The 18,570-nt window shown below is 35.7% G+C and overlaps 1 pseudogene; it reads right to left on the bottom strand.

Moving 5' to 3' along the window:
* Nucleotides 1-1,062: 1,062 nt before the first annotated feature.
* On the bottom strand, nt 1,063-10,234 carry LOC138170911 (pre-mRNA-splicing factor RBM22 pseudogene; annotated as a pseudogene).
* Nucleotides 10,235-18,570: the final 8,336 nt, after the last annotated feature.

Below are 18,570 nucleotides of genomic sequence, written 5' to 3' on the forward strand. Positions count from 1 at the left end.
AAACAGATTATTGGTGTTTCTTGAACTAGGGCAAATAGCATCCAGAAGATGATACCTTCCGTTCCTAGTAAAATCAAAGGATGAGAATTCTTTGACATTTTACACAGTATAGAACAGTCCCATCCTACCTGAACGGCCCCAAATTTCATTTCTGAGAAGTCTTCTGCACTTCAATTAAAAAAAATACTTAATATGTACTTACTACATGGAAAAATGTAGTGTCTAAAATTTTCCCCACAAAGCCTTGTGAGACTTATTGCCAGAGTGTGCTACTAATAGTAACATTTACAACAACATTAGAGGCCACTACTGCATCATCTTAGTCTACGTTACTTTGATACCTCTTCCTTGAAAATTTAGACATTTCTTTTCATCAAATGTCACAAAATATACCAGTAGGTTGCTCTCCTTACTTATGCTGTCTCTGGAAATGTCCACGCTAGTGTGTTTTCACATTATAGTCTACTTACTCATGAAAATTCTCAAGGCTATGAGTGGCAAAGGAGTAAATACTGTTTCTTCCTGGGAGGTTCAAGGAAACAAAACAAAACAAAACTCTTTCTCCAGGGAATGAGCTAGCAGGTAATGCCATGTTCAGTAGATCAGATAGATATTATAGAATCATAAGAAATAAATTGAAAGAGACCACAAATCTAATCTGATCAAAGTCACACCTGAAGAAGAATCTCCTCTCTCCCTACTTCTACATACACACAGGCATATATACATACAAATTTAGGAATTAGAGTGTTTAATGGAATAAATTATAAATATGTTTCAGATTCTGCCACTTCTTGTTTTTCTTATCTTGTATAATTCTCTTAACCTCACAGGGCCCTGTTTTCTTCACTGGTGAATTGAGGGGATTCAACTGCATGATCTTGGTCTTTACCAGCTTAAAATTTATTTTTTTTCATTTATTTATTCATTCATTTATCCATTTATCTATCTCCCTATTCATTCATTCATCTGTCTCTCTCTCTTTGTCTCTATCTCTCTGTCCTCTAAGATTTATTTATTATGTTTTTAAAGTGCCATTTCTCCCCAGAGCCTACCATTGTATCAGGATTTTAGGGACTGCTGATTTTCTGCTTGAGACCCCATCCTCTGAGGATACTGAGAAATATAGTGGATGGGTCCTGGAGCTTTCATGAAGGGAGATGATTTTCCCATTGGCTGGAACACGTATGGTCCAAAACCTTGTAGAGGAGTGTAGTGTTCATGCAATATTTACTCCATACATGATCACGATCAAGAGCATGACTCTAAATATCTCACTATATTCGACTGCAAAATATATCAAACTCTCCAGGTAGAGGACAGAACTGAAGCACTTATTTAGACACCAGAAAACTAAATCCCCAAACCAGTAAGCTGATTCCATCCTAGTACCAAATATATTAAGAAGCTATAATTGTACTGACAGCCACAGCATCCTTTAGCCTTCCCCAAAACCAATACAAGATCAATATTTACTCACAAACCTCTATATCTCCTGGCCTGAGAACTTCTCTTCCCCCCATCTCTCTGCCTCTGGCTACCAGCTTCCTGTGGGCTATGCCTTCCATCAGCAAACTCCTCCCACCACAGGCTCCATTTAATTACTTTCAGCCTATCAGGGGGCAGAGTTAATCTTAACAGGAGGGAAGTTTCCTGTGGGTTCTGCTCCATCCATTAGCAAATTCCCTCCATTGGATGCTCCATGTGATTACATTAAGCCTATTAGGGGGCAGAGTTTACTTTTAAAGCAGAGGAGGTCTTCAAATTTCCCTAGTTTTATTAAGGGGCAAGGAAGATCTTCAAATTCCCAATCCCATTACAGGGAGGAGGTACAATACCACTAGGAGGGGGCAGGGCAATATTAACTATTGCTGAAGGTCTACTGCGAGGGAGATTAAAATAATTGGCAGAGGATTCTTCTTCAGCTGCTAGAGGAGGAGGAAGAGTTCCAGGAAGTCCTGGTACAGATTCCAGCTTAATTCCAGAGTCTGTGATTCTTTCTTTTTACTTTTTTCTTTCCTCTGGCTTCCTGAGATCTTCCCCATTTCACATTAAGCCTGTACCCATTCACAATCAATTTGTTGAAGGACTTCTTTGCAGCCATCTCTGCAGCTTGCCTTATAACAAACTGGATGAAAGCACATTGCTGCCTGTGTCCAACTGTAATCATTTGGATCTCACCAAACTGGTAAAAGTGATTTCTCACTAATTGCATCTTCCAAGCCACCAATATAGAAAGTGGTAATGGTCTTATCATGTGGAGGGTCCAGGTGAGGCATTGTTGAAGCCCATTTTAGCAACTTAATTTACCATAGGATCATTAATACTGTAGTATTGATCTTTGATGTTCTGATCAGCAAGAGGATCATAAAGGTGTGTAGGCCTCTTATGTCTGTATGGACACTCCTCTCCTCTTTTACATTCTCCTTTCACCAAGAAGGAACAAATGTGAGTATTATCCTAGTTGTAGTAAGGGGTCATCTGAGCCAGTTTGAGCAGCATGTCATTTATAGTTGCAACCTTCTCAAGAACACCAATTGGCCAAGTTCCATCAAAGTTAAAAATCTCTTGCTCAGCATTCTGAGTGTAGTATTCTTTCTTCACATGAGACTTAGGCATGGCATCCTTAAAGGACAGTCCTACATCAATGGACCTGAATTAGTAAGCCACATTCTAGGTCCAAAAGGCAGGTCTGCCATTTTTTAACTTATTTCAGGTTTGGCACACTTCAGTCATTTTAAAATGCATACAAACACCAGGGCACCATCAGAACACAGTGAATGGCCTGGCACACATTTTGCATTCCTTTCCAAAATTTTTTTTTAAATTAAATTAGTTTGTTTATTTACTTTTAGATTACAATATTCAGTTCCACAGTCTCGAGTTTCAAATTTTCTCCCCTTCCCTCTCCTCCCCTCCCCTGCCCCATCATGGTGGCATGTACTCGAATATAGGATCTACAAATATCTTCACATTAATGATTAGTCAGGTTATAAAGAAGGATTATAATTGATGGAATGATCAGTGGGAAAGAGGTAACAAAACAAAAAAGAAAAAGAAATACAGAAAGAAGTTTGTTTCAATCCCCACTCAGTCTCCACATCTCTTTCTCTGGATGTGGATGTCTCTTTAGATCATGAGTCTTTTGGAGTTGTTTTATAATCTTATATTGATGAGATGAGCCCAGTCTATAGAAGGTAATCTGTGATTGTATACAGATTTCTCCTGGCTCTGCTCTTCTTGCTCAGCATCAGTTTATATAAGTCTCTCCAAGTTATTATGAAATCTGTCTGCTCATGATTTCTTACAACACAGTAGTATTCCAATACATTCATATACCACATATACATTTATATACCACAACTTGTTCAGCCATTCCCAAAATGATGACTGTCCCCTTGATTTTCAATTCTTTGCAACCACAAAAAAGGACTGCTATAAATATTTTTGTACATGCGGGTCTTCCTCCCACTTCTCTGATCTCTTTGAGATATAGATAATGAAGGGGTATTGCTGGGTCAAAGGGTATGCACTTATTTATAGCCCTTGGACATAGCTCCAGATTGCTCTCCAGAATGGCTGGATCAGTTCACAATTCCACCAACAATTAATTAATGTTGCAATTTTTCCGCATCCTCTCCAGCATTTATCATTTTCCTGTTTGTCTTCTTAGCCAATCTGACTGGTGAGATGTGGTACCTCAGAGTTCTTTTGATTTGCATTTCTCTAATAACTAGTGATTTACAACATTGTTTCATATGCTTATAGATATCTTTAATTTCATCTTCTGAGAACTACCTGTTCATATCCTTTGACCATTTATCAATTGGAGAGTGCCTTGTATTCTTATAGATTTGACTCAATTGTTTGTATATTTTAGAAATGAGGCCTTTATCAGAGACATTTGTTGTAAAAGTTCTTTCCCAATTTTCTACTTCCCTCTTAATCTTGGTAACACTGACTTTATTTGTACAGAAGCTTTTCAATTTACTGTACTCAAAGTTATCTATTTTGCATTTTATAATGCTTTCTAACTCTTCTTTCATCATGAAGTCTTTCCTCTCCATAAATCTGACAGGTAAACGATCCCTTGTTCTCCTAGATCGCTTACAGTATCAGCCTTTATACCTAGATCATGCACTCATTTCAACTTTATTTTGGTGTATGATGTTAGATATTGTTCTAGCCCAATTTCTGCCATATTATGTTCCATTTTTCCCAGCAATTTTCTCAAATAGTGCTTTCTTATCTGAAAAAAACTGGGGTCTTTGGGTTTATCAAACAGTATATTACTATATTCATTGGCTGCTGGCTCTCTTGTACCCAATTGATTCCATTGGTCCACTACTCTATACTGCTCCTTTATAACACAGATTAAAATGTGGTATGGCTGGGCCACCTTCCCTATCATTTCTTTTCTTTAATTGCCTTGATATTCTGAACCTTTTTTCTTCCAAATGAATTTTGCTACTATTTTTTCTAGCTTTATAAAGGAATTTTTTTGGTAGATTGATTGGTATGGCACTAAATATGTAATTTAATTTAGGTAAATTTTTAATTTTTATTATACTAGCTTGACCCAAACATGAGCAATTGATGTTTTACCAATTAATTAGATCTAACTTTATTTGAATGAAAAGTGTTTTGTAATTGTGTTCATATATGTCCTGGGTTTGTTTTGGCATGTAGATTCTGAAATATCTTATAATGTCTACAATAACTTTAAATGGGATTTCTCTTTCTATCTCTTGCTGTTGTATTTCATTAGAGATATAGAGGAATGTCGAGGACTTATGTGGGTTTATTTAATATCCTGCAAGTTGCCAAATTTGTTTATTATCTCAAGTAGTTTTTTACTTGATTCTCTAGCTTTCTCTAAGTATATCATCATATCATTTGGAAAGAGTGATAGCTTAGTCTCTTCTTTGCCTAATTTGATTCCTTCAATTTCTTTTTCTTCTTTTATTCCTACTGCTAAAATTTCTAGTACCAAATTAAATAAGAGGAGTGATAGTGGATATCCTTGTTTCACCCCTGATCTTATTGAAAATACTTCTAGCATTTCACCATTCCATATAATACTTGCTGATGGTTTTATATAGATGCCATTTAGTAATTTAAGGAAGACTATTCCTATACTTTCTAGTGTTTTTAAAAGGAATGGATGTTGTATTTTTTAATAAGCCTTTTCTGCATTTATTGAGATTATCATATGGTTTCTGTTAGTTTTATTTTTGATGTAATCAATTACACTGATAGTTTTGTAATACTGAAACATCCTTGCATTCCTGGTATAAATCCTACCTGATCAAAGTGTGTTATTCTCCTGATAAGTTACTGTAGTCTATTTGATATTTTATTTAAAATTTTTGCATGTGTATTCACGAGGGAAGTTGTTTTATAATTTTCTTTCTTCATTTTCTCTCTTCATGATGTAGGTATTAGCACCAAATTTGCATCAGAAAAACAATTTGGTAGGAATACTTCTTCTCCAGTTTGTTCTCCACTTTCCCAAATAATTTGTAAAGTATTGGAATCAATTGTATTTTAAATGTTCGACAGACTTCTCTAGTAAATATATCTGGCCCTGCAAATTTTTTCCTAGGGAGTTAATTGATGAATTATTCAATTGCTTTTTCTGACATGGGATTATTTATGTAGTTTACTTCCTCTTTAGTTAATCTGGGCAACTTATATTTTTTTGTAAATATTCATCCATTTCACTGATTGTGAAATTGATGTGCATACATTTGGGCAAAATAATTCCAAATTATTATTTTAATTTCCTCTTGATTCGAGGGATATTCACCATTTTCATTTTTTTTTTGAGCAATTTGGGTTAAGTAACTTGCTCAAGGTTACACTGTTGGGGGACTGGCTATGCAGTTCCGTGATACAGGACATGAGACTCAGAGCAATCTGTGAACAGTGGAAGAACAGCACACCTCAGAGATAATAAATCGCCCTGAGTCATGTACCAGTCATGGTGTTCTGCATACCAGATGTTCCATGCAATAAGCTCTGTTCTTACACGGATGAACTCCAGACCTCCCCATACTGTGACCCTTGTTTGCCATGTAGGATTGCACAAGTTTGCCATGTAGGCTCGTACAAACAAGCCTGCTGGAAGGGATAAAAGGAAGGGGATGGGAGAGGCAGGGGAGGAAGATGAAAGATGTAAACAAGAGAGCGCCGTAATAAAGGTTGTAGATTTTTCTCCATCTCTGCTGGCTCCTGACTGTTATGTAGAATGTGGCTGCCCATGTCCTGATGTGCACAGAAGTGCCAGGAGAGGTAAGGCCTGGCTGCCCATGGATTTAGAATCCGACATTACACGGCCAGTTATTTTTGTGTGGGTGCTGAGTATGTGAGGCCGGAACTGATCCCAGGTCTCCCCATGCTGGGTCTACTCTCTTACTTACTGCACCATCTGGCCACCCCAACCATTTTCATTTTTGATACTTTTAATTTGGTTTCTTCTCTTTTTTTTTTTTAAAATATTGACTAAAGTTCCATCAATTTTCTGTTTTTTTTTTCATAAAATCAGCTTATAGTTTTATTTATTAATTCAATAGTTTTCTTATTCTCTCCTTTGCTTTTCTTTATTTATAATTTATTATTTAATTGGGTATCTTCAATTTCTGCTTTTTTCAGTTTCATGCCTAATTAATTGAACTCCATTTTCTCTATTTCCTTCATGTATGCATTCAACAATATAAAACTTCCCCCAAGATCTTCTTTTGGTGCCTTCCACCAGTTTTGGTATGTTGTCTCATTATTGTCATTCTCTTGAGTGAAGTTACTGATTGTTTCTATAATTTCTTATTTGACTCACTCATTCTTTAGGATTAAGTTATTTAGTTTCCAATTAGTTTTTAGTCTATCATTTCATGGCCCTTTATTGCATATAATTTTTATTTCATCATGATTTGAGAATGATGAATTTAATATTTCTGCCTTTCTGCACTGAATTGTGAGGGTTTTATGCCTTGGTTCATGGTCAAAATTTGTGTATTTGCCAAGTATCACTGAGAAGAAGGTATACTCCTTTTTATCTCCATTCAATTCATATCTACCCTCTCTAAAATTCTATTCACCTTCTTTACTTCTTTCGTGTTTATTTTGAGGTCAGATTTATCAAGTTCAGAGAGCAGGAGGATATGCCCCACTAGTATAGTTTTGGTATATATTTCTTCTCTAATATCCTTAACTTCTCGTCTAGAAATTTGGATGCTGTACAGCTTGGTGCATATACATAATATTCAATAATGATCTTCATTCTTGATGGTGCTTTTTAGTAGGATATAGTTTCCTTCTTTATCTCTTTTAATTAGGTCTATTTTGCTTTTGCTTTATCTGAGATAAGGATTTCTACACCTGCTTTTTTAACTTTAACTGAAGCATAATATATTCTACTCCAGCCTTTTGCCTTTAACCTTGGGATATCCCCTTCTTTCAAATGTGTTTCTTCTAGATAGCATATTGTAGGCTTATGGTTTTTAAACCATTTTGCTCTTCACTTCCTTTTTATTGGAGAGTTCATCCTATTCACATTCAAGAAACAGTTCTGATTTCTTTTCACAGAACAAGATCTGTGTCTTTCCCTCCATCCTATTCCTTCCCCTGTTAATGTTTTTATTTCTTCTTTCTCCCTTCATCTCCTTAAGTTTCCCTTTTGACCACTCCCTCCATTAGTATTCCCTCCCTACACAGATCCCTCACTTTATGTACCCTTCCCCCTTACTACTATTTCCCTCCCTTCTAACCACTTCCCTTTTTCTCCCCCTTACCCCTCCTCTTTCCTGTAGGGCGCAAAAGATTTTCATACTTAACAGAATATGTTATTCTCTCTTTGAACACAAACCAATAACAATAATTTCATATAGTACTCCTCTCCGTACCTCCTTTCCCTCTACTATAATCAGTTTTTGCATCTTTTCACATTAGAATCCTAAAATTAGCTGATTATGTTGATCCCTTCTTGAACCAAAACCAATGAGTATAAATGTCATATTATGTTCATCTCCCTCCCTTCTTTCCTTCTATGATAGTATGTCTTGATTCCTCTTCATGTGGCATAATTTATCCTTTTCTGCCACTTCCTTTCCTTTTGTCCCATTACATTCACTTTGTAATCCTTAATAAGTTTTTCTTTCATCATATTAGTTCATTTATACCCATACCCTCTATCTATTCATATCCCTTTTAATTGTCACAATAATTATATAAATATTAATATTGACAGGTATCAGATTCCCATATAGGGATGTAGACATTTTGCTCTTATTGAATCACAAGTTTTTTGTTTGTGTGTGAACATATGCATGTGCATGTGTGTGTGTGTGCATGTGTTTTATTTGTTTTCCTTTTTATGTCTCTGTTGATTCTTGTAATTGGAGATCAATTTTTTCATTGAGCTCTGGCTTTTACATTAGGAAAGTCAGGAAGTCCCCTTTTTCATTCAACAACTATCTCCTTTCCTGGAAAATTATGGAGAGTTTTGATGGGTAGTTGATCCTTGGTTGCAGTCCAAGCCCTTTTGCATTGTGAAATATCAAATTCCAATCCCTTTGATCTTTTAATGTAGAAGCTCCTAGGTCCTGTGTAATCCTGACTGTACTTCTATAATATTTTTGTTTCTTTCAATCTGCTTGCAATATTTCTCCTTGACCTTATAATTCTTGAATTTGGCTACTATATTTCTTGGAGTTTTCAAGTTGGAATCTCTTTCAGAAGGAGTCTGGTGAATTCTTTTGATAACTACTTTACCCTCTGATTCTAGGACTTCAGGACAATTTTCTTTGACAGTTTATTGAAGTGTGGTCTTCAGGCTGTTTTTTTTTTTATTATGGCTTTCCAATAGACCAATAATTTTTAGGTTATTTCTTCTGGATCTGTTCTTCATGTCATTTTTTTTTGTTTGAATGAGATATTTTACACTTCTAATTTTTCAATCTTTATGTTTTGTTAGACTGATTATTGATGCATCATAGAAACATTAGCTTCAATTTGACTGACCTATTTTTTAGTGAATTATTTTCCTTGGTTAGTTTTTGAAGCTCCTTTTCATATGTTCTCATTTAATTTTTTTGGGGGGGTATATTCTCCAGTTAGATTTTGAACCTCCTGTCCCAGTTCACAAATTTTACTTTTTAAGGATTTGTTTTCTTCAGGAAAATTTTTTTTTTCCACTTTGGTCAATTTATCTTCTATCTCTAGTTAGGCTTTTAAAATATTTCTTGAGCTCTTCAAAAATCCTTTTTGGGCTTGATACCAGTTCATATTTCCTTCTGTAGTCTCAGGTGTGAGTATAGAATCAATGTTGTCCTCTAAATTTGGCTGTTCTTGCTCACTATAATAGGATTGGTTGATTCTTCCTTTTGATTTCCCAGCTTCCTTCTTGCCCATTGTGATTGCCTATTTCCTGACTTTTGAAGTGGATTTCTGCTTTTGGGGTACAGATGACTCTGATCCACACTTCTCAAGGTGGGGGCTAGGGTCCTACTTCTTTACATTTTGTGCTGTAGCTTCTGGGTGTCTAAAATATGATCAAGGCCAGGACTCTCAGTGTTTCCCCTGGGTTACCCTGAGGCTCACAGAGTAAGGTGTGGGGAAGGGGAATTCTGGTCATTTCAGGTTTCTACCTCTGTGCTTCTGGGATACAGCTCTGGCAGGCCCAGAAGCTGGAGACCTTCCATGCTGGTATTTGTAGATTGCCTTGATTCTGTTAAGGCACACCTGGGCTTCTAGTGTTAAAACTTCCTGGCTCCACCACCCTGAGCCAACAGATCTTCCTCTAGTTAGCTGAGGTGGGGCTTATGGGGACTCTTCTTGTCCTTCACTTCAGGCTCAGCACAGCTTCAGTCACATACTTCCTCTAATCCTCCCAAGCCTGCAGATGTTTCCTTTATTTCACGATTTTACCCTGGGTGGAGCATTAGTCTCTGGGTTTTCAGGGTCAGGGAGGTTTTTTAGAGCAGCTAAGGTTTACTCTGCCTTCTTGGTTCCCAGGAGTTCAGGTAGGTGATTTTTAAACATGCAGGCTGTGGGTTAATAGCCCCAGGAGAAGCTGCTACCTTGGGCCCTGTGCTTTCTCTTACCCAACTCCAACAATACTTTGCCCTTTGGTGAGACGTCTTCGAATTGCCTTTGAGGTGGCTGAATTCACTGGCTGGAGCTTGCTTTCACTCTGCTGTGCTTCACTCTCGGGTCTGTGTTGGTATTGGTCCCACATGCTCAGTATCCCCCCTGACCAGTCCTACATGGACACTTTCCTGGACTGGGAATCTCTGCTTCACTCTGTCTCTGTCTCACTCTGTCACTCTAAAATCTGTTCAGATTCACTTTTTAGAGGTGCCTGATGGAATTCACTAAGGAGCTCAGAAAAGTTCTTGCTTATGTTCCATAATCTTGGATTGCCCCCCCCCCCTACTCCCTGCCCCCTGGCCTCTGAACTTTTACTATTGATGTCGCTAGATGCAGTGTGATCTTGACTTAGTTCCACAGTAGTTGAATTGTTTATTTCTGGCTGCTTGCACTTTTTTCTCCTTGACCTGATAATTTTGGAATTTGGCTACAGTATTGCTTGGAGTTTTCAATTTGGGATCTTTTTCAGGAGGTGATTGGTAGATTCTTTCAATACTTATTTCACCTCTGGTTCTAGGACCTCAGGACAGTTTTTCTTGATGATTTCTTGGAAGATATTATCCAGGCTCTTTTTTTCATCACGGTTTTCTGGTACACAAATTATTCTTTGATTCTCCTGGATCTGTTTTCAAGTCAGATTTTTTCTTTTCCTAGTGACATATTTTTCATTTTCTTCTATTATTTTTTTCTTTTTCTTTTTGTTTTGCTTTTTGAAGAGTAATTGGGGTTAAGTTACTTGCCCAAGGTCACACAGCTACTAATTGTTAACTTGAATTCAATCCTACTGATTCCAGGGCTGGTGCTCTATTCACTGCACCATCTAGCCACCCCTCTTCTATTTTTTCATTCTTTAGATTTCTTTTGATTGATTCTTGACATTCATAGAGTCATCAGTTTCAATTTGTCTAATTCTAATTTTTAGCAAATTGTTTTCCTCAGTAAGTTTTTGAACCTCTTTTCCCATTTGTTTGGTTTTTACTTTTAAAGAGTTATTTTCTCCAGTTAGATTTTGAACCTTATTTCCCATCTGATAAATTTTACTATATAAGGAGTTGTTTTCTTCATTGATATTTTTTTCAATTTTTCCAAATATATTTTTAAATAATGTGTTAATTTATTTTCCACCTCTCTAATTTGACTTTTTAAATCCTTTTTGAGCTCTTCCAAGAATGCTTTCTGTCATTGAGACCAGCTCATATTCCATTTTGAGACTTCAGATGTGGATATAGTGTCAAATTTGACCTCTTTGGAATGTGAACCTTGCTCTGCCCTTTAACCATAATAGGATTCTAAAGTCTTTGTTTTTCCAATTTACTTTTTGCCAATTGTGATTGCCTATTTCCTGGTTTTTAAAGTGGATCCCTGCTTCTGGGGTACAAAGGGCTCATACCCACTCTTCTAATGTTGCTAGTTAGGGGCATGGCTATTAGTTTTTTGTGCTGTGGCCTCTGAGTTCCTAGAGTGGGGGAAAGGTCATGACTTTCAGTGTTTTTCTGGGATTACAATGAAGCTAATAGTGTGAGGTGTGTGAGAGGGGTGGTTGGTAAATTCAGGATTCTGCCTTCATGCCCCTCAGCTATAGCTCAGGAAACCTCAGGTGCTGGTGTCCAGGGTTGTCCTGTGTCTGTTGATTCTCCTGGTTGTGCCAAGGCAAACCTGGGGTTCTGGTGTTAGCGCTTGCTTAGTATGTCCCACTGGCTGGCTGGGATAGGGCTTGTTGGGATGGCTCCTATCCTGCATATTAACCTCAGCACAACCACAGTCACACACTTCCTCCAGGTTCCCAAAACCTGCTGCTGGTTCCAATATTTCAGGATTTTACACAGGGGCAATATTCTCTGGGTTTTTTATGGTCAGAGAGGGAGATGAGAGCAGCTATAGTTTACTCTGCCATCTTGGTTCACAGAAGCTCAGGTAGGTGATTTTTAAAAATCCATACTTATCACTGATAGCCCCAGGAGTAGGTGCTGCTGTGGCCATCAGCCTTGTACCTGTCTTTTACTGAGCTCCTACAGATCCAAGTCCTGTGGTGAGAAGTTTGGGAATCACCCCTGTGATGGCCAAGTCAATTCAGCTGGGATTCCTCCTGGCTTTGCTATGGTCTGGGCTGTGCTGGTGTAACCCACAGACTCTGTGTTCTGTGCTCCCCCTGCATGGTGCAAGAAATCTACCCTTCCTCACTTTCCTGGGCTAGAACTCTGCCACACTCAGTCTCCCAATAGATTCTGACACTCTAAAAACTATTCAGCTTCACTGTTTAGAGATTACTGAAGGAATTCAGGGGTGATTTCAGATAAATTCTCACTTTTACCCCATCATCTTGGCTTTGCCCCCTCTACATAGCTTCTGTCCTTGGCTCCCAATGTAGACACAGACATCAACTGATCCAACAGCATCACTAGATCATCACTAGGAAACCAATGGGAAAATGGGAAGTTCAGGAATGTTCAGGAGACCATGCTCCAGGCAAAGTAGATTAGGGGTGGAAGTCATGATGTCTTCTTGACAAAGTATTATTTTTTTCCTGGGTACCTGTTTTCCTATAAACACATCTGGATGGTTGTAATGGGAATACAAATTTGGAAGATCTTCCTTGCCCCTAGGCTAAAGTGCACCTGAAGCCTGGGGTGGGAGGCTTGTTTTTCAGTAGATACTTTTTGATTGGCCAGTGGGTCAATAAGGTTGTTACATTCTCTGAGCCAGGAGAAGGCTATATAAGCCCTGATGTGAGGCTTTGTTTTGGGGGCTCACTTTGAGAAATGTTCTGTGATTTGATCTATATTCTGGGAAGCCGTTGTCCAGCCCCCCCCCCCCACTTTGAAAAACCCAGATGTTGATTTGGTATGGATATAATGGTTGGACAGTTTGGAAAGCTGTCTACTTGATCTGTTAATGTCTTGATAATTCTGTCTGTATATTTTGAAGTTTGGAGTGCTGACCTTTTTCCCCTGAACAAGGTAAATGATATATGTCTGGCTGATTAAAGTAAGCTTGTTAACCCATTTTGAGTTGCTTTCCTTTAACAAAGCAGATCCAAAAACCTGTGCTAGCAGCTACCCTTGGAATGCTGGGGTGCTTGCTGTTACAATGGTAAAGCTCATCAAAGATTTATATCCCTGGTCTTTTGACTTTAGAAAGAGGATAATGATGAAATCCCAATATAAATGCCTAGTAACTGAAAATTACAGAATGGAGTGTGGCTAGCAAGACTATTTTTTCATGATGGGAGACTTATGTGTCATTGTGTTCCCTCCATGGAAATGTCAGCATTAACAGACAGCCCTTAGATAAGAAACAGATGGAGATGTCCATAAAGCTAGCAGAAACTATGGCTCTGGAGAAGCAAGAGACAGAGACATGATGCTCACACTCAAGAATATTCCCTTCACTGAAATGATGAGTTATTTTGATTGTAGAGATCTGTATGATGGACTTTGATTCTGATGAAAGTAAGAGAAATATTCTGACTGGTGCAATTGTGTAACCAATCTATTTGTGTAGAATGATAAAGATCTTTAAAGAAGGACCATAGCACAGAGAGTCTATGTTCACTGTTTATGCACTTAATATTTTATTTTCCTTTTCTTTTTGTTTTTTGGTAATATTACTTAAATATATATCCAATGTCTTAATAGCCTAAGTGGTTTCATGTATCTGAGGAGCGTTTCACTTTAGAGTGGAGAATTAGAGTATAGTCAGATATTGATGTTCTCAAGGGAAAACACTGACTGAGGTCAAAATCAATTAAATTTCAATAATCCCTAAGGGAAACTCAGGATTAAGAGAATATGAGTTAATTACTGGAACTATCAGGGAAAATTTAGAGTTGGTAAAGAGGCCAAAGAGAGATTATTATAAAGAAAATTACAGGAAATAATATAGTCCATTTGAAGTCAGGTTTATAAGTAATTTTAGGAGCCAAGATGGCAGAGAGAAGCCTGGAAGCTGCTTGAGTTTTCCCCACTTTCCCTAGGAAACAGTGCTAAATCAATCCTCTAAAGGGATTCTGGAGCAACAGAATCTACAAAAGATTGGTATGAAAAAATTTTGCAGTTTCAGATACCTTGGAAGGACTTCAGGGAAGGTATGTCTTGTTTGGGCAGAAGGGGAGTTCAGCCAGTACAGACAGTGTCCACGTAAGTCAGTTGAGTGTAAAAATTGATCTTACTCTAACAGGAAGTAATAGGGGAAAGGGCAAACAAAGAGGAGGGAATAGATAAAATGGAGGGAAAATTGAAGGAGGTAGATTTCAGAAGCAAAACAGTGGTGAGGAAGGACAGGGTGAAATGAGGGAGAGAAGTATAAATGGGGGAAAGTAGAATGGAGGAAAATACAGAATTAGTAATCATAACTTTGGATGTAAATGGAAAGAACTCTCCCATAAAATTGAGGTGGATAGCAGAGTGAATTAAAAACCAGATCCCTGCAATATATTCTTTACAAGAAACTCATTTGAAGCAGAGAAATACATGCATGGAAAAGGTAACAGACTAGAGCATAAAATATTATATTTCAACTGAAGTTAAAAAAAAAGTAGGAGTAACAATACTGATCTCAGACAAAGCAAAATCCAAAATAAATCTAATTGAAAGAGATAAGGAAGAAACTATGTCTTGCTAAAAAGATGCTATAGGCAATGAAATAACATCAAAATTAAAAAAAAATATGAAACAATTGGTGCAGGATAAAAATTCTTAGAGGAGAAGTTAAGTGAATTACAGAAAGAGACAGACAGGAAGAAATTATACTAATGGAGGACCTCCACCTTCCCCTGTAAGAAGTAGATAAACCTAACCACAAAATAAATGAGAAAGAAATTAAAGAGATAAATGTAATTTTGGAAAAATTAGATATGGTTGACCTCTGGAGCAAATTGAATGATTATAGAAAGGAATATTCCTTTCTCTCAGTGAAAAATGGCACCTACACAAAAACTGATTATATATTATGGCATAAAAAACTCACAATCAAAAACAGAAAGGCATAAATAATGAATGCATCCTTTTCAGGTCATGATGGAATAAAAATTATATATGAATACATTAAATGTATTAAATTGTATATTATATATTATAATATAAATTATAATATATAATATTAAATATAAAATAAAATCTAAATTATATATTATATGAATGTATTAAATTATATATGAATACATGTACTACACACATCTTTTTATACTTATAAATGTGTGTATATTCATGCATACACAATACATATATGCATGGATACACACATACTTGTATGCATCTTCCCAAATAAAAATTTAAACCTTGAGGTACCACATCATACCTGTCAGATTTGCTAAAATGATAGAAAAAATGAAAAATGCTGGAGATGTAGAAAATGAATACAATAACCTCTCACTTACAGAGTAACTGTAGTTTGAGTTGTGTGTGTGTGTGTGAAGTGTCATGAGTGAGCAGCAGAGAGTAGGTCAATTTCATTGTAATGCAGAGTACAGCAGAGAAAGTAACTTAAAAAAATCTAGATGAATAAGTTTGGTCCAAATTGTAAAGGGTTTTAAAAGATAAATGAAGGAATTTATGTTTTATCCTAGAGGCAATAGAAAGCCAATGTAGCTGGTTGAGTCCAATCCATGATTAAGGAAAATTAATATGATATCATAGTTTTGTAAGTATTGGAGAAGAGACAGACTTTAGGTAGGGAGACTGAAATTGAATGCTTTTTTAAATAATCAAAGTGGGAGATAATGGAAGACAACTAAGCTAATAGTTATATTAATGTTGAAAAAGGAATAAACATAGGTTTTGAACATTAAAATAACAAGTTTTGACATCTGATTGTCTATGTGGGTTGTGGCAAAGTAAGGCATCCAGGAGGAGAGTGGTCAGTTCTATAGCAATGAAGGGTATTTTCCTTTACAAAAGGAGGGCAATCCCATCATACATTTATACAACAGTCTGAAGAAGTGAGTCCATTCTATTCTCTATTCAATGAAATAAAATCACATCTATATGCTATATCTAATTATTTTGAATCCTTTAATGACAGTTAAGGGTTCTTTTTCATCTTAAAAAGAATGCAATTCTGATATTCTCAGAGGAACTTTCAGGCGAGGGACTTATCAAAAACGATTTATATAAGATATCTAGGATTAAACCTAATTATTGTTAACACAAGCCATAATTCAAGGCCAATTGTCAAATATACTCTACCAAATATTTGTCACTAAAGAATATTCAAATGTCAGAACATTTGAGTCACAGCTAAAAGAGTTGTCAAAGAAAAAAATATATATCTCTGAAAACATTAACAAAGTAGAAACATGGGTGTTCAATTATTAAAGCATTCTATTAAAAAAAAAATAGAAAGCTAGCAAGTTTGTCATCCTAAAACAAGTACAAAAGAAGAAATATTGAAAGCTAGAGAAGAAAATGAAAATTATAAAATAAAAGATTATAGAACTAATTAAATAAGTACTATTTATTTTTAAATATTTATAATATCTGTAGGTTTATTTGCTAAGCAGATTAAAGAGTGAAGAAAGGAAATTATCAAAATACAGTGATTTACCAACAAACATAAAGAAAATAAAATGGTTATTTAAACAGCTATATTGCAGACTATATTCCAGGAAATTGATGAGTATTTACAAAAAAAAAAACATAAAATAACTACATAATAAAAGAATTTGAATACATTAGTAATGTAGATGAATTGCTAATGGGTTAGCGAACCCTTGGACAATTGGAATCAAAAGTGAATTCAACCAAATATTTAAAAAAGTTATAGTTAGCAAAGTTGTTCTTGAAACTATAGTCAAAAGGTAACCTATTTTTTTTTTCTCTAGGTGACAAATACAATTCTGTTACCCAAGCAAAGGAAGACAAAGCATATCTTTGAGATAAGACAGACCTATATCTGGTTGTTTCAAATTAATATGAATATAAAACATTAAATAAACACCTCACAAGAGACTAGAGTATCTCAACTGTAAAAATAATTCATAATAATAAAATCAGATATATTTTTGGGATTTTGGAATAAATCAATAATTGGAAAACTATTAGCATGGTAATGTATATGAATATATGTATATAAAAGACAATTTCCCTAAACCTGAAAATTTATTCCAATAGATATAGTAAAAACTTTAGAAAAAAAATCACTTCTTCATGTTAAAAATTGAAAAACACATAATTATCATAAGACTTTTTAAATACAATCTTAATATACATTGAAAACTAATAGTCATTATTATTTGCAATGGAGAAACTTTAGAAAATTGCACAATACACAAAAATTAGAGAAAAAGATTGTCCCCTTTACTAATTATTATCTGACATTACTTTATAATGGAAGCTATAAGAGTAGAAAAAAACAAATTAAAAAGTATAATCATTGTCAAAGAAAAAAACAGATAAACCATCCCAATTTGGAGAAAATGGCATAAAAGCTGTAGCACTGGAAAGTCAATAATAGTAATTGAAATTGTACAAAACACTTTAGAACAATAAAGGAATATAAATAGAAGGTTACATGGTGTTCATGGTTGGATAATGCCAGTATAGCAAAAGTGACAAGATTGCAATAATTATTTTAAAGAATTTTGATTATATAAAAATATAAGGAAGTAGATGAAACGATAATACAATTAATTAGGAAAGAGAAAATATCTAGACTACAGAGGAAAATAATGAGGAAACAGTGCTAAAGAAGTTGTCAAAACATTTCCATATTTCAAATTACATTACAAAATGGTACTCATAAAGATAATTTGGTACCAGTTAAATTACCTGAACATCTACACACCACATAGCCCCTACTTGAGGCCATCATATCTGCCACCTCCTCAGTACAACTTTTGACTTCACGCTTGGAAACATCATGGTTCCCGCTTGTATTGACCATTTTCTTTCCACTATCCATGCCTCCACAGCACTTCCAGTTCATTTCAATACCCTACTGTGACATGCATTATACTTGTATATGGTCCCTTTTTGTTTTGTTCTCCCCAGTTCTTTTTTTTTTTTTTAATAATGGAGAGGAGTTTATTCTTCAGAGAAGGAAATATATTTCTTTATAACATTTGTTTTACCAGCACTTAGCACAGTACCTGGCATGTAATAAGTAAATAAAGGATGCTCTAGTAATCCATATATCTACCAATCCATCTAAATTCCTGTCACTGTCTCTTTCTCTGTCTCTCTTCGCTTCCATCTTTCATTTATTTTCTTCCCAAATTCCCAATTTATATATGTTTCCATCTGTTGGCAAAAATGCTTCCCCACAAAAGTAAATAAAAAAATATACCATAATAAGCGGAAGCAATCATAAGCAATAACTCTGTGTTTGATAAATGCCAAAATATAATTGACTGGAGAAATGACTGATTGTTGACAATAACTGCTGAGAAAACTTGAAAAAAGTTTGGCAAAAATTAGAAGTTAGGCACCA

Source organism: Petaurus breviceps, unplaced genomic scaffold (genome assembly GCF_028583685.1).
Source record: "Petaurus breviceps papuanus isolate PSGF00001 unplaced genomic scaffold, PetGlider_PUasm1.0 40, whole genome shotgun sequence".
Classification (NCBI taxonomy): Eukaryota; Metazoa; Chordata; class Mammalia; order Diprotodontia; family Petauridae; genus Petaurus; species Petaurus breviceps.